Genomic DNA, 17,350 nt, shown 5'->3' on the forward strand with positions numbered 1-17,350 from the left:
GAGCGACGTATGATAAGATTAATTAATTTAGATTTGATGTTTAAAAATTGACCCTCATTGATTCTTCCCCATAGTCACTATTAAATAACTTGTACCCACATGAAAAGTTTGGATACGTTAGAGTTTTGCAAGTTATAAAATTCGATATGACAAACGGAAAGGTGCGGTTCAGTTGAGAAAAAAATGACGGAAACATGCAAGGGTAAAAAACCAACATGAAAAAGATGGTGGAAGGTGGGACGAAAATAAACCAGCGAGGCAAACATAAACTACATGTAATGGCCTACCAACTCCCCCTTTAAAAGTACAGATTTGCGATGCATGGTAATATTAATTAATATAATTTTAATGATGTATAAAATTATTAATTAATGTGATTAAGCGGCGTATGATAATGTTAATTAATTTATATTTGGTCTTTAAAGATTGATTAAAGATTGACCTTGATTGATTCGTTCCCACAAATACATTACTAAATAACTTGCGTTCACATGAAAAGTTCTGAAATATTCACATTACGAGCTTCCTTAGTTATTGTCCATTGGTTTGGCAAAAAAGGTAATGACAACCAGATTGAGGTGGGATTTGCATTAAAAAAATCTAGGGGTATGAGACAAACGACGTACCAACTCCCTTTTTAGAAGTAAAAATTGTTCGCACGAAAAACAAGTTGCTATTTTTTTTATTAAAATATGTTCTTAGATTCTAAAACAGTTCAAGAATTTGAGAATTTTATGAAACCGAAAAAAGTTTCATAAATTTAGAAGAATATCATGAATAGAAATGGTCACTAATTGGCGAAATATTCATGAATTTAAAAATAGTTAAATTGAAATATACCAGGATTTTCAAAATAATGTTCATGAATTTCAGAATCCATGTATTTTCTAGAAGTTCATGAATTTCAAAGAATCGTTGAAAATCTCACTAATAATTATCATGTATTTGAAAAGGTACACATATCTGAAAAAATATATAATTTTTTAAACTTTAACAAATTATTACCAAAAATAGTTCATGAAAATTTAGAAGTTACTTAATTCGGTCAAAAAGTTCAAAAACTCGAAAAGAGTAAACGAATTTGGGAGAACTGTTTAAAAATTTGAATAACTTCAAAAAATTCAGTTTTTTTTGTCGAAAAGTTCATGAATTTGAGAAAAACGGTTTATGAATTTGGGAATTTACGAAACTAGAAAAGATACATAGATTTGGAAGAATATCACGAATTGAAAATGTCACTAATTAGCAAGAAAGTCATAATTTTGAAAAAAGTTCACAAAATTCAAAGATTTCAAGATTTTCAAATTAAAGTTCACCAATTTTATAATTCATATATTTTAAGAAGTTCATCAATTTCAAAAATCTTCGAAAATCTAACTATTAATTTTCATGAATTTGAAAAAGTACACATATTTCAAGAAAAAATCAGTTTAAAAAAATTTCACAAAATTCTGCCAAAATAGTTCACATATTTGAGTAGAAAAGTAAAATAATAATTCAAAAGAGTACTTGAATTTGAGACAAAATTTCTAGAATTTGACTAACTTAAAAAATCTTTGAAACAATTTTAGGAATAGTTCATGAATTTGAGAAAACATTTTGTGAATTTGGGAAGTTTAAGAAACAGAAAAAAGTTTCATAGATATGCAAGAATATAACGAAATAAAAAGGTTACTAATTGGCAAAATATTCATGAATTCAATAAAAAGGTCACATAATTCAAAGAGTTCAAGATTTTCAAATTATACTTCACGAATTTTAGAATTCATATATTTTTAGAAGTTCATGAATTTAGAAAATCTAAAAAAATATGACTAATAGCTTTCATGAATTTGAAAAAGACACGTTTTTGAGGAAAAATGTAATTTTAATTTTTTTTCCTAAATTTCTAATGAACCAGTTCAGAAAATTAAAAAGTTGGCATATTTGAGCCAAAAAGTTCAAAAACTTGAAAAAAGTATACGAAGTTGAGACAAAATTTTCAAGAATTTGAATAACTTTAAAAAACTGAGAAACAATACTTGAAAATGTTCATGAATTTGAGAAAATAGGTTTATGAATTCGGGAAAATGACATTAATATGAAAATAAAATCTGCTCGAAACTTTAAAATGGAAAATATAAATAGAAAGAAAAATTCTCCTAATATCCGTGATAAATCAAACAGGAAAAAGGTCAACCAAAAAAAAGTAAGGAGACTAAGACCATTCCTACTGTGCTTAGGCCGTGTTTGTGTTGTGCTTTTGCTTCTGATTTTGCAGCATTTTCAATTTGGGCAAAAGCTATAAAAGCTTCTAAATATGTGATTTTGGAGATTTTATGACTTTGATGGATCATTTAAGAATATTTATCTTCAAAAATCATAAAAGCTCCAAAAACACCTATTTAAGAGCTTTTATGCCTTTTTTATATTCAGCATATAAAGCCATAAAAGCTCCAAAATATCTATTTAGAAGCTTTTTTGACTTTTAGATAAAAATAAAAAATTGTAAAAGAAAAGGCCAAAGCCTAAACAAATAGAGCCTTAATAGGTTGGCCTTTTTGTATCACGTTATTCTGCCACGTACCAAATACATCTATTTGGGGGAATACCCTATTTGACGTGCTTTGCGTGAAACTGCCGGCAATTCACACAGGCGAGCGATCGACCAGTAACGCGATGGGCCAACCGAGTTTTGCATAGACACTGCATGTACAACCGCAACTGGCGAGCCGGCTTTGGGAACCTTTTGTTTTTTCTCTGTATTTCTTTTTTTTTCTTTTTTTACGCTTCTTCTTTTTTACTTTTTTTTAAAATAATTTCAAATAATTGTAGTTTTTCAAAAACTATCCATAACTTTCAAAATTCAGGATTTAAAAAATGTTCGTCATTTCAAAAAATGTTATTGTTTTTCAACAAATGATGTGAATGTTTTTTTGTACTTTGTATAAAAGCATTTTGAAAAAACTATTCGGGCATTTCAGAAAATTATTCGCATTATTAAAAAATATCATATTGAAAAAAATATTTAGTTCACAAGTTTAATAAATTCAAATAATGTTCCCATTTAGAAAAATAATTGGGCATTTCAAGAAATGTTCTTATTTAAAAAAATTAAGGGTTTGTATTCAATATATTCAGAACTTTTCAACTAATGAGTGGGATTTAAAAAATGTTCTTATTTTCTTAAATTGTTTGCAAATTCAAAATATGTTCTTGTTTTTAAATTTTTGATCACGTAATCTAAAGTTGTTTTCGTTCTTTTAATTTTGTTAACAAATTCGAAAAATGTTCAAATGTTTTGGGAAAAAAATTGGTTTCATTTTTTTGTTTACCTATATACTCCTAATATTTTTTTCACTTCCAAAAAAATCAGGATTTCCCAATTGTTCTTGGTCTAAAATTTTGTTCGGAATCTAAAAGTTGTCCCCATTTTCAATTTTTGTTCTCCAAGTTAAAAAATATTCACATTTGTGAATTTATTATGGGATTCTGAAAATTTTATGCATTTAAAACAATGTTTTGAAAATTTGATATTTTTTTGAGTTTTAAATAAATTATGTAAATTCCAACTGATGTTCAATTTTTGGAGTTTTCTTTACGAATTCGAAAAGTGTTCATGTTTTCAAAAAAATGTTTGGGAAGTTGAAGATTTCATCATAGATTCGAATGATGATGTGAAATTTTAAAATTTGGTCGTTTTTGTTAAAATTACTCCTAACTTAATTAAAGTGTTTGAAATTCGAAATATTGTTTGCAATGTTTTAAGTAATGTTTAGTTTACACCGCAAAATTTAGTACTTTATAGTTCACTCTGCTCATTATGTCAACAATGTTCAATAGGTGGAATGGTTAGTCGGACTCATGGACAAGCATGAAGTTTGTACTTTGATTCTCATCTTGCACAACACAATGTTAGTTTTATTTTTTCACGTGACAGCTCGATTTGTTTAACCTAAAATAGCCGGCCTAGTCGGATGCCCCCATGCAAAGGGAGGTCTGTTTGCCGCATAATGCAGCCAATAGGAACTCCCTCTAATTTGCATTGAAGGCACAAAATACGATTCCGAAATCACAAACTAAGGAGTACTCCATACAAAGATCACTGCCACCATCCTAGAATGGGACAAATAGTGAACCGCATATGTGTCACTTATCGCAACATGAGAGTTTTCCATATTTAAAAAATGTTTTATCTCTTAAATCATGCATCCAAGTCCTCGGTTTTGATGATTTTTTTTCACAAAAAAATGAAACAAAAAAACTGTGTCCCCCACGATAGAAAAGAAAAACAGAAAATACGTTTTTTCCATTTTTGAAAGGCATGGCTGTGCCCCTCGTGAAGGAAAAATCGCGTCTTTCGTGAAAGCAAAACTGTGCCTCTCATAAAAAAACGAATTTTTTCGTTTCCGAGAGGCACGGTCGTGCCTCACCCGAGAAAAAACATTTTTGTTTTTGTTTTTCAGAGACACGACCATGCCTCTCGCAAATGCAAAACCGTGTCTCTCACGAAAGCAAAACCATGCCTCTCACGGAAGCAAAACCATGTCCTTGCAAAAAAAGATGTGTATATATTCATGCAAATTTTTAAAAAACATTTCCTTTCGAAAAGCTAAGAAAAACCAATGAAAACCCGAAACACCAAATATATACTTGAAAAAACCAATTAAAAAACCAAAAACGTGTTTGAAAAATAATAAAAAAAGAAATCCGGAGAGAACACTCAGAACATGGCAAGTGGTTGTGGCTGAAACACGACAAGTGGCAACATGTGAGAGTAATCGTACGAAGGCTCCGAAAATAGTGCTCGCTAACTAATTGCTCTCCTACCATTCACGCGCTTCCAGTGGGCTGGACCGAACATCCACTTGCCTAATGGACCGCTCCAGTGGGCTGGCAAACTAGGGAGTTGTTTGCTCTGTTTTGTTTCCTTTCGGTTGCCGTTTTCCCTCTTTCTTTTTCTAAATTTTATACTTCTATTTCAAAATATTTGATATATATATACAATGTAAAAAATAATTTATCTTGAATTTTCAAACCTTTAACCGTTTCAGAAAACTTTAAGACAAACATTTTTTGGATAATTTCATTTTTTAATGTTTGTAGCATTAAAAACATATTCCTGACTTTTAAGAAATGTTCATGTGTTTCAAAAAATATTGAGGATATTTTATGAAAAGTAGTTATTCAATGTAAAACGATTGTTCATGCACTTTTGAAAAACAAATTCCTGTCATTCAAGAAAATGTTTGTAACATTTATGGAAAGTGTTCATGAATATCAAAAAAATGTTCATGATATTTTAGAAAAATGTTCACAGAATATTATAAAAAATAATTATTTTGTTTAAAAATCTTACCATTACAATTACGTATGTGACATTTATAAAATATTCATGTTTTGAATATATATTCGTGATATTAGGAAATGTCATTTTTTTTAAAAGATGTTAGCAAAATATCACATAACACTTTCATACTGTTCCAAAAGAAAGTTCAATGCATGTGTTAAAATGTACAAACATGTATTTGAACAACTGTTCGTCTTATATTAGATAAATATTCAACACATATCAATAAAGTGTGATGTGTATATATGGAAACATACATTATGTATTGAATAAGGTCGAGTCAAATAACTAAAAATGAAGCAAAGGAAAAACTAAAGAAAGAAAAACCAAAGAAAACCAATGATAAAACATTGAAAAATATGAAGACACACGCATGGAAGGTTCAAGAACCTGCCCAAACTGGTGTAAAGAACTTTCCCAGATCTGCCTTAGAGCATCTCTAGCAGACCGTGTATAATGCTCAAATCCGTAAAAAAATGATGTGTTTACAGTTAAAAGCGGTGCCTAGCAGACCCCGTAAAACTTGTTCAATCCATAAACTTTTTAAAGGTCACGGTAAATCCATCCGCGAAAACATTATATGTGCAGTTTTGGAGACAGTATATAGTTCATCCCGTAAACTGGTCAATCCTTGTCGGAGCAAACGCGCCGCTGTGGAATTGGCCGAAATCTACCTGAAACTCATCGGAATCCATCGCCGCATGTCGTAAGAAGCCGCCGCACGCCGGAATTTGTTGCCTTCGATCCGAATTGCGGCCAGCATGACCTCCACTGCCGAGGTGAGGCCGTCCACGGACAGGATGGAGCAGGCCACTCGCAGTGTGAATCAGGACGGGGCGGCACCGGAGAAGAGCGAGGCAGGGTGGGGGAGCTCGCACGGCCATGATGGGTAACGTACGCATGGCGGAAGGTAATGTCGAGCTCAATCGGGGACGGGCAGTGCCGAGTTCAATCGGGGGCGAGTGGTGCACGGCTCCTCCACTTCATGCATGGCCGGAAATGTTTATTAAACCAGGGTTGTTTATTAAAACATGTTATTATTACTGTTGACTCATAGTGTCACCTACTATGAACTGGGTCCATATCTGTGGGCGCGGCTATCGATAGTTATACATTCTGCAAAGGTTAATATATTGTACCCACACCATGGAACGCAAGGCCTCCTGCTCCCATTCGGGTGGACCAGCGGCATTCCAAAAAACCGATTTATTGTATGGCACTCTCCCGGACACTCCGACAAACTCCCCTTTGGCCTAAGTCATGGATGGCCTCGATGCCACTCTGGATATCTCCTCGCCACCGTTGCCGCAAAACAAAAACGGTCCCAAACGGGGACAAAGGCGCCTACAACAACTATGGGCACACAAGGTTATCGCCGCCTACCGGGACAAGATAGCGCGCGTGCATAACCTTCCCTAGTTAGCGGCACCGACGAGAGGCATACCAATAGACCGCATTAAGGCCTTCCCATATAGGCAAGTGTGGCTGCACTGGCCAGCTCGACTCGATGGCACTATGACTCAACCAAGAAGTGCTCAAGTTCAATTAATATCCGGTTAAACTTGAAAAGTAACAAATCGAGTCATAATAAAAATAAAAAGATGCAATGACAACGCATATGAGCATGATATCAGCATAAACATGGAATGAAAGTATAACCATTTAACATGAGAAGCATTAGCATCAACAATAATAAAGCACTTAGTCTAGTGGATGCACATGAACATGGCATAGCGATGATCATGCATATCACATGTAATTTTCATAAGTGACGATAATCATGCATCATATGAACACTATTATCACCAACATGTACTAGCATGACATATGAGAATAATATTAAGAAGTAATCACCTAACTAAGAGGGTGCATAAGAGCATAGCATGATGATAAGCATGGATTCACAAGCATAGCTAAAACAGGAATACGAGTAGTAACTGAGCAGACAATTATTAAATATTCAAGTGGAAACCATGGCTACTGCAAGGCCATCATGCAAGTGGTTGTCGTGGCTTTCCTAGGATGAAGGAACCATCGGAGAGAAGTGCGAGGAACTCACGGAATGATTCACTGGAAAACTTTCTCTCTCGGAGGGGCTAAATGAGGGCAAGGGATAAATGGTCATTTTCAGAATGTGACAACATCACCAACAGAATGTGCTCGACGAGACGAAAACAAGGGCTTTAGAGTCACCTGAATCGGAGCTACGGGAGCGAGGATATGGACGACTAAAGATTAGGGACTAATCTATTAAATAAATATCTACAAATGAGCCCCTAACTAATAATACATAAAGCGCCTTCCAGGGAAATACACCTTCTCCAAAAGAAAATACATTTTCACCCATGGAAGAACAAGAATGCGCTTTCTAACTTTGAAAGTGTATTTTTGAAAATACGTCTCCACTTATCCACGCGGGCCCGGGGCTTCACTCGCTGACACACGAGGCCCGAGTTAACTTATCTCTCTCCTTCCCACTCCTTCTTCTCCTTCCCAATGGGGGCAGAGGAGAGGCGAGGCAGAGCGCGAGCCGACGCTAGCCCCGGTGCTTCGGCCATCTCCGACCAAGTGGAGGGCACCATCGGGATCGGGGCAGAGCGTCGCGTCCATCCTGCACAGGCACAAACGCCGAGGGGGAATGGAGAGGGACCTCCTTTGATCTTGGCGAACAGCCGGCTGGAGCGGCATGGGGGTGCACAACTCGGTTGTGGAGAGGAGGCGTTGGGGTCGGGGTGGCTTTGGGGGGGGGGGGCTAGGCCACAACCCTGGTGGGTCTAGGAGGGAAAGGGTAGGCCTGGGGAAGGGATCGACCATGGGGATCGACGACGGCTGCTTCGGCCATTCGGCAATGGGGACCTTGGGAGGGCTTGGGGAGGGACTTGAGGGGCTGGCGAGACGCAAAGGAGGCAGGGAAGATATTTAAAGCGACGGGGAGAGCTCGGGAAGGCTTTGGCGAGCTTGGGAGACAAGCCATGGCGCAACAGGGGCGGCCAGGTCACGGACATAGCTGCTAATGCTTGATGACAGCGAGATGGAAAGGGGACAAGGTAGAGACGGGACTGCTCGATCACGGGGAAGCTCCATGACACGACGAGGCTTCGAGAGGAGGTGGAAATAGACGAAGTCGAGGGCTCCACTTCACAGAGCGCGCGCATTGGCATGCAAGACACATGGTCACCGCGTGAACACGATGGTGGCACGCGCTCTGGTCAACCCGACCTTGTCTACTCGAAGGTTCATTCAGCACAGAGTGCCAAAGTGCAATTGGGCAAGCACAGTAGCCCCTCATGTGACCACACAGTGGTTGAAGACAACAGAACAACAAGGTGTTGGTTGCTTCGTGAGAAAGATAGTCCTGGGTAGAGACTATGATCTTTGGCTAAGAGTGATCAATCACTAAGATGATCATCAATGCGAATTTTCAGCTCAAAAGGATGAATCTAGATAGAAGTTGCTGTACAATGTACAATGTACCCCAGTGGGCAGAAATGCAAAATATGAAGCACTCACATGCTTGATTGGATTGAGATGACATTTGGAGGAGATGAATTATTTGGGAGTATGGATGCACTGCAAAACTTTCATACCAACTAGATACACCAAAATGGTACTTCCTTCACAATGCATCTCTCTCGACACAAACTAAGAAAAAAATCTGTAGAAATATTGGCTGAAAGAAATGATCCCAAATTTGGAGGAGACAAAATATATGGGAAATATAAGTTCATTGCAAGTTTTCAGCAATAATGAAGCAATATAAAATATAGTTGCTTCACAAACTGAAAATCTGACTAGAGACTAAGATGTGATGCTGGGCTCACATGGATGATGGAGAAATGCTCAAATTTGGAGGAGAGCTACTATTTGAGCATATGAAGGTCAAGTCAAAATTTCAAATCATTTGGATATGCCTAGCTAGTACCTCCTTCACAAAGTTCCTTTCTGGACAGAAACTTTGGAAATTAGTTGAGGAAAAATTACTAGGAAAATGAAGCTGGATTATGGCATGATGCCCTAATGTGGATAGCAAAGAGTCCACAATTTTTTTTAGGCAAAACTAAAATGTAAAATGACACTTCCTTCACAAAGTGCCATTCAGGGCAGAATAGGAAAAGGAACATTCTTGAATTATTTTTGAACTAGACAAGGAAATATTTCGACATTTTGAGGAAGATATGATCCAGCAATTTATTAGAATTATTTGGGAATTTTGGGAGAGACAGAAATATAGGTTGCTTCACAACCTAGAGCAACTAGGGTTATTCCTTTAATAGAAAAAGGAATATTCCGACCACAAAGAATTTGGCTTAGGGATAAGATGGAAAATGACATGATCTTGGGATGGATTTGAGAATGACAAGCCACTTTGAAGACTAGGAAAAGATAATGTTCCCAAGTTTCCAGACCACAGAGCTGCAGAAAAAGAAATCTCAAGCAAAATCCAAAGAAATCAAAAGAAAAAGAAAGGGCTAAATCTAGGGTGTCACAATGCCCCCGACTATACAATATATCAATATATTCTATTGTAGGCATATAGAAACATAGACAAGAGGTAAAACTGATAATCCTCATGCATCCAAACCTACAAAATCTCAAAATTGAAAATTATCAATTAAAAAATTAAATTTGTCCACATACTTGTCAACATACAACCACACATTATGCTACAAATAACAAACCCAAATTAACAGTTCTATTCACTAAGCTATTGAGGCGCGGGAGGGATGGGAGGGATTGTGGGCTAAAAGTTTGGACTTTGTTTGCCCGCTAGTTAACAGTCCAATAGCGATTAATCGACCTGATAAGCAATTCATCAGTCTAATAGGCCATCTAATCATCCTGGCAAATTAACGCAACGAATATGTGATATTCGAGTTGTCAACCCTACGCCTAGCGATTAACTGATCCGTTAACTTATTAATCAGACGAATTCCTAAACAGTGAACCTTTCGAGTCGGGTGCAAATCTTAGACTTAGCACGAGTGTTTTCATTTTCCTGAATGTATCCCAATCCCAAACGAAACAAATGTGGTAACTTAGTCATTCTAAAGATTTACCGCTTAGTCTTTCAAAGATACCAGTACATGTAGACTATGTGTGTGTGCGTTTTATAAAAATGAGTGTAAGCATCTGATATGATGTGGCTAATGAGTTTAGGGCGCTCCAAATACTAATATCTTAGCATGAGTTCATAGGTAAAATGCATATGTGGCACATCAACTAAAGAAGAAAGAGAAGATAAGCGTGTGTTGGTGGAGATACGACTCTTAGCGCGAAAGTACCCTTCTACTCCCCAACTTATTTGACCTCGGGTGAACCGTAAATTCTAGAAAAAAAAGGACTACTTTTGACTGCAAACTTTGATAAATGTTTTCAGCGCTTGCAAAATTTCACCCCGAAATGAAATTTGTGGGAGTTGTTGCAAAAAAAAAAAACAGAAACCCAACATGTTTTAAAAAATAGCATTTTTGAAGTATCAATTTTGTTTTTTTACCACGGCTTCCACAAATGTTATTTCGGGATGAAAATTCGCACGCATTGAGAACATTCTTTTAGATTTTATTGTTTATGAGGAAACATATGATCTCAGGAGTAGATATTCCGCATCCCTGTGTGTTTCTTTACATAGTTTAATTATTGCTCTAATTTGGTGTGGTAATTTTTCTACGTTTCTCTTCTTTTCTTCTCTTTCTACGACCAGGCCACAATATTGAGAAGCATGTATTTTTTGGAAAAAAAGTTCAAACCCTTAGTCTCTGTATTAATCGATGCATACAATTATCTTTATTAATTATTTAATAAAGATCAGATAAGAACATACATCAAGCCATCTGAAGCCATCACTCACACCTATAAACTCGATAATGTGAAATGCACTCATCCCTCACATCTAAAAATCGGTGTCGTCGTCGATCCACCCGCATAACGTATCGGAAGCTATAACCGGTGCAACAAACCTAAAGCGTATACTACATGCACACATTTGGAAAGTAGCCATCATCATCGAACCACTGACTCATCTTCAGGTAAGAGATCCGCATCATCCTTGCCAGTCCAGTCATCTGTCGACGCCACCATGGCGCCCAATGGCACCACCTTCCTATGGGCAAACTGTGAGCATGTCACGGTCGTTGCCGGTACACCGAAGCACCTTGCCGCCAAGTACCATCAGCCGACACAGCTTGAAGTCTCTGAAAGATCTGTCGTGTGTAACACATGTCGAACATGCATGACACAACATATCACCTGTTGGCTAGACATGACTTTCTCCACCGAAGCTCCATGAAAGATGAAGCCGCTTCACCTCGTGTCTCTGTCGTCCAACGCTACTCCATAAATGATGTTTCCAAAAGAGAAACGAAAATACAATGTCGCTATCGTCCGATTTGAAAGATTAGATCCTAGGATTTCTTGGAAACAACAGGAATCCCATACGATCCCTAATCTAATTAAATGCAACATCACTTAGAAGCAACCTTAGAGATAATGCATTGTGGTGCTTGTCTCTAATAATTTAACGCCACCTGGTTGATGAATTAATCCGCAACAAAAAGGATGACGAATTAAGAGCCAATGCATTGGGAGCATCCTTAGATAATCATCAGCACACTTAGTAGTAAGAACTTACCCTACTGTCACACAGGATCGAGAAGAAGCCATCCAGCCCAAGGGGGAACACAAAGAATCATCCGGATGCACCTTTGATGATCCTCACATGTCCCATAGATCCAAATCAGCTCTTGCTTTTGTTCCATTTCTTTCTGCATATCAATAAGTTCATCCCTTTCGAGTTGACAAAGTTGCATACAACACGCTGGCATGCACCACGCCTCCAATGCTTTTCCTTCTTCGGTTCAGATAGGCGGTTGAGATATATAGCAGCCGATCGAGATCGTTCGAACTGTTCCACTTTCCGCACTGCAGATCCGTGCTGTCCTGCTTAGATATAGCAAATATATAGTGTTCTATCTGCACTTGTTCCCTAATTAGCCGTATCAGTTATCTATATATCATTGCACCGTCTATTTATTTATTTTTCCGAGAAAATTTCCGATCTACTCCCTCCGTCCTAAAATAAGTGTCGTAAAATTTCTATCAAGTTAGTACAAATTTTATACTAGATCAACGATATTTATTTTAAAACAGGAGCGAGTATTCACTACCTGTCAAGATAGTACAAAGAGCATTGAAACTAAAATTCACATCCAAGTTTGCAGACGAGCTAGCAACAACTACAAACACTGAAATAAACCAAAGACGCGTCACCGTCATCGCTCCTCCCTCGTTGGAGCCGGACAAATATTACTATAGTAGATAGTCAAAAATCATTGTGCTAAGGTCCCATAAAACCAACGCAACAGAACAACAACCGCTGTCGATGAACAAAAGTGTAGATCGAAAGAATTCAACCTACAGACACTCATACGTAGACGAACGAAGACCGGATCCAAACGGATCTACCGAAGACAAACGTCGACCAAGAGTTTGAAGCATTATCGAGACAAGAGACTTTTTTGACAAAGAGTCGATTTTATTGATTCAAAATAAAGCATTGAGAGAATACAAATATAATGAACATACACCCAACCGTTGCATAGCTAGGATGCACACAATTAATATCAACGCACACACACAAGACACATCAACAAATAGTAAAGACATTCAAGACCAAAGCTACGTGTAGGTGATAAGAAAAAAAAACATAGCGATCAGATCCGCAATCGTCAAACTACATCAATGACCATATCCACAATCAGAACAAAGACTAGACGGAAAGAACATTATTTCATCATCAAGAAGCCGCCATCATCTCGTCTTCTTGAACATGAGAAATCCTAACAAAACTTAAAAATACACCTAAAAACAGAGCCCTCCAGCACGCACCGACCTTGATCCACGCGCCTCCATGGTCCAAGGACCATAGTAGACGAGCTGAAACGGCGATGGTGCCGATGAGAGGCAGGGAACCCTAGATTTGAGTTTACAGTGCACTAGGGCAGGAGCGAAGGGGTAAGCAAGTGAAGTTGGGCAGGAGCGAAGGGGTAAGCAAGTGAACTAGGGCAGGAGCGAAGGGGTAAGAGCATCTCCAGCCGTTCGCCCCCCAGGGTCGTGAAACAGAGGCGCCTGGGGGCGCGCCGGCGAAAAAATCGCCGTAAGGAGCTCGGGTTCGCAGTCCCCCCCCCAAAGGTCGTCCGAAAAGTTTTAAAAATTTAAAGTCATCCCAAATTCGACCAAAAACGAATCAAATTCAAACAAAATTCATATTTTGCATTAAAGTTTGTATATAAAGTGAAATTAAAACATAATTAAACATTAAACTAAGCTAAAACTAGATTATTCTGCCGCTGCCCCTGCCGCCGCCGCCTTCTACATGCCGAGAAGCTTGTAGAAGTTGGTGTTGTCGCCGTCGCCGTCGTCGTCGTCGTTGCCGCCCGCTCCACCGCCGTCCTTGCTGCACCCCTGCCGTGGGCCGCCGTGGCGAATAGGGTTCGAAGGCACCGGCACCTCCTCGTCGCCCTCGTCGAGGATAATGACGCCGCCCTCCTCGCAGCTGCGGTGACAAGCGGCGATCTCCTCCAGGGTGCGGCGCCGCTGCTCCATTTCGTCCCAGACATAGTCATCCCGCGCCCATTTTAGGGCGGCCTCGTCGACGGCGGCCATGGCGAGGTGCTCCTTCTTGACGGGGAGGAGCCCCGGCTCCGTCTTCGGCTTGACAAGGCGGGAGGAAGCGTCGGGCTCATTGATGACGATGACAGTGTTGCGCGTGCGCCGCCCAAGTGGCGTCTCCTGCGGCTCCAGCTTGACAGGAAGCAATGCCGGCGATCCAGAGCGGGGACGGGAGCCGGACGACGAGACATCACCGTTTCCACCCGCCTCGGCGTCCAAGAGCTGTCGCGACGGCGGGAGAAGGCTGACTACGGTGGATAGTCGTACCTGGGCGTGTTGCCGACCTCGATGCGCTCGAGGACGACCTCCAAGGTGCGGTCGGGGACGCCCCACCATCGTCGGCGCCCCTCGGAGTTGTGGCGGCCGTAGGGTTAGACCCTGTTGGTGGCGGCGAGCTGGTCGGCGTGACAGCGATCGAAGTACACCATCCACAACGTGTTGTTGTGAGGGGCGTATCGCGGGAGGTTGTGCGAGCTCTCCGACAGCCCGAATCGGATGCGCGCGATCTCCGCCCGTCGGTCAGCTCTGGTGGGCGGTGGTGGCACCGGGACGCCACCGACACTCAGCCTCCAGGACCCCGGTACCCGTATGTCCGGCGGCACCGGGTAATCCGCCTCGTAGGGGAGGCGGGGCTCGTCTTCGTGGAGGTGCCGGCGGCTGAAGCCATTGGCAGCCGCTCCGTCGCCGGGGTAGTGTTCGGCCATAATTTTTAGGGAGAAGAGGGAGAGAAGGTGCCGGTGACGAAGAAGAAGAGGAGAGAGCGTCGGCGGAAGAGGTGTGTGGCCACCGACGGGGGTAGTTCGCCTTATATAGCCGTGGGCGGGCGGGCACACGGAGCGGCGGCGTGTGAACGCGTGACAGGAATCGACGAAACGTGTGTTGCCGGGACGCGCATCGCCGCGTCTTCACTGCGCCAGCCGTGAACCAAGGAAAAGCTGACCGGCGACGCAGCCTTCGCATTGATTCTTACAGGAACGAGGCGATGAAGACGACGATCGCACGCTCAGTCGCTGACTTGGCGGGTCCATCATTTTTTTACGCCAAAAACCATTCCGCCGGCGCCCCCGAACGACCCCAACGCGCTGGGTTTGGCATGGGATCAACGGGGGCAATTTGAATTTGAACCGGCGAAAAACGGCTCCTCGAACGCGACTCAATCGTTTTCCCCGTTGACGGGAAAAATGGTCGGGAGGCTGTTGGGGACACGCTTGAGATGCTCTAAGCAGTCGATGAACATATCATTGCATTGTTTCTTTGATGAGCGGAACAGGTGGCTCCGCCCAAGGTCGATATTAGTAAACATCGTTTCATTGTAAGTTGGCATGCCGAAGATGCTACCCCCTGCTTTGGAGTCACATCCCCATTGCCGCAGAACAGATAACAAGTGGCTTCAAAGTGAGATTCTGCACCTGTGGCGCACGTTCCGTCTGTCTCTGCTGCCAAATCCAAATGATTCGTCAGCCGCTGTTGTGCCCGCCCAACGCCATCTTCTCTGCTGCTGCTGTTTACTACAGTAACTTTTCTGTACAAGGAACTAAGTAAACTGACCCAAGATCTCCTCGTGAAACACGCGCCGTCAAACGCTGTGGCGCCAACAGGCAACGGGGGGCTACATGTCCCTCTCTGTTTTGATTTGAGTTTTACTAATCCCAAATAATAAGTGCCGCAGATGCGTGGCCCTCCGGCCCTTACTAACTAACTAACTAGGTGGAGAGCGTTTGCTAGTTTTCTGGCTCGAGATCTAGTTCACTGCCCACCAGATTCAGACACCTTCCGCTGCACAGTTCTAGTAACGATAGACCCCGATTAAATTAGCACCTAACAAGGACATGATAAACTTCGCAAAAAAAAGAAAAAGGACATGACAAGGTGCGCGTCTTATTATTTCACTCACTACGGAGCACGGCATTTTAGGTCCGCACAGCCTAGAGAGCCCCTTGTTTGCATGAATATTTTGTTTCATTTCTTCTCAGTGGACCTACAAAAATACTCCTACTTGACACTGTCCGCGTCTCAATTATTCGGCAAAACCATCATGCGTGACGTGCCCCGTGCAATAATCAGAACATTAAGCTACTTGTCCAGAAACAGTGCAATGATTTGTGTTCAAAAGCAAAGTAAAGAGGAGACGAAGTGCCATGACATGACGACGAAGTACCTTGAAAACCCCTGAATAGCAGTGCTGTTGCTTGATTTCGTAACGTGGGTGGTGTCTATTATACAGAAACAAATAGTGGATGGCCTGTGAGTGTGACCTTTAAATTCCAGCAGCGGTCGAGGCGTGACCCTCACCTCGCCTGGCAGCCGCTCCCTTCATTTCCTCTCTACTGTGGGCTGTAGCAATGACAAGCGAGTGTCGCCAGCACTGCAAGGCTCTCTCCGTTGCTCGGTCAGTGGCGTGGCCCCGCCGTCGCCGAGGCGCGAAGATCGTCGTCGTCCACACCGCCTGAGACTCGTGTGGATGGCGTCTGCGCTGCTCCCCTGCGCAGGGGCGCGAGGTGCAAGAAGAGAAAGAGCTGATCGGTCCACGGGTTAACAGATCCGTTGAAGCTCTGTGCAAGTGCGCATTTCGTCGGCAAGTCTAATGCTTGGCTGTTGTGTTTGGTTCCGCCGTGCGTATTCTCTGAGGCTGGTATATTAGAGCTCCTTGGTTTCCCTCGTTGCTTTTGGGCTACTAGTTGGCTTGATGATTATGGTCCTGCTGCTTGGTTGGTTGATGTTTACAAAATCAATCTCCGTGAGAGTGATAGCAGGCTGTGTATCAACATGACATTGGTACATAGGGCTGGTTCAAATATTGGCTCAGTTTGATCTAGTTACCAAAAAATCCGCATCACCTATGATAAAATTTCGGATCATTACCTCCTTGTTTCATCTTGAGTTAATAAATTTGCTCGCTCCGGCAACCAAGCCTATAATCATTGGAAAAGTTGAAGTAGCAAAGTACTTCTCAGTTATAGTCGCAGTCTCCTGATGCAAGCCACCAAGAACAAATGTTTTTTAATTAATTAATTATTATGAATTTTATGCATCTTCAAGTTCTCCTTGCATTGAAGAATTTTTCTTTGGTTATCTGAATGTGAAAGATGCTATGGATTACTAGACAAGAACTGTTTTATATTCTATAAGAGGAATTGAAGAGTCTTGACCTCAGTGCGAATAATATGAGAGGCCATGGATATGATGATGTGTCGAATATCTCGAAACACGCTTTCGTCCTGCTTTATATATAAATCAACAACCAACAAAGTCTACAGCGAAACGATACAAGATGGTGGAGCGGCTCTCATGCAATGCTGGCCCATGATAACCGGAGCACAAACACTGTCGGACAATAACACAAAGTAGAACCGA

Source organism: Hordeum vulgare, chromosome 4H, assembly GCF_904849725.1.
Source record: "Hordeum vulgare subsp. vulgare chromosome 4H, MorexV3_pseudomolecules_assembly, whole genome shotgun sequence".
Classification (NCBI taxonomy): Eukaryota; Viridiplantae; Streptophyta; class Magnoliopsida; order Poales; family Poaceae; genus Hordeum; species Hordeum vulgare.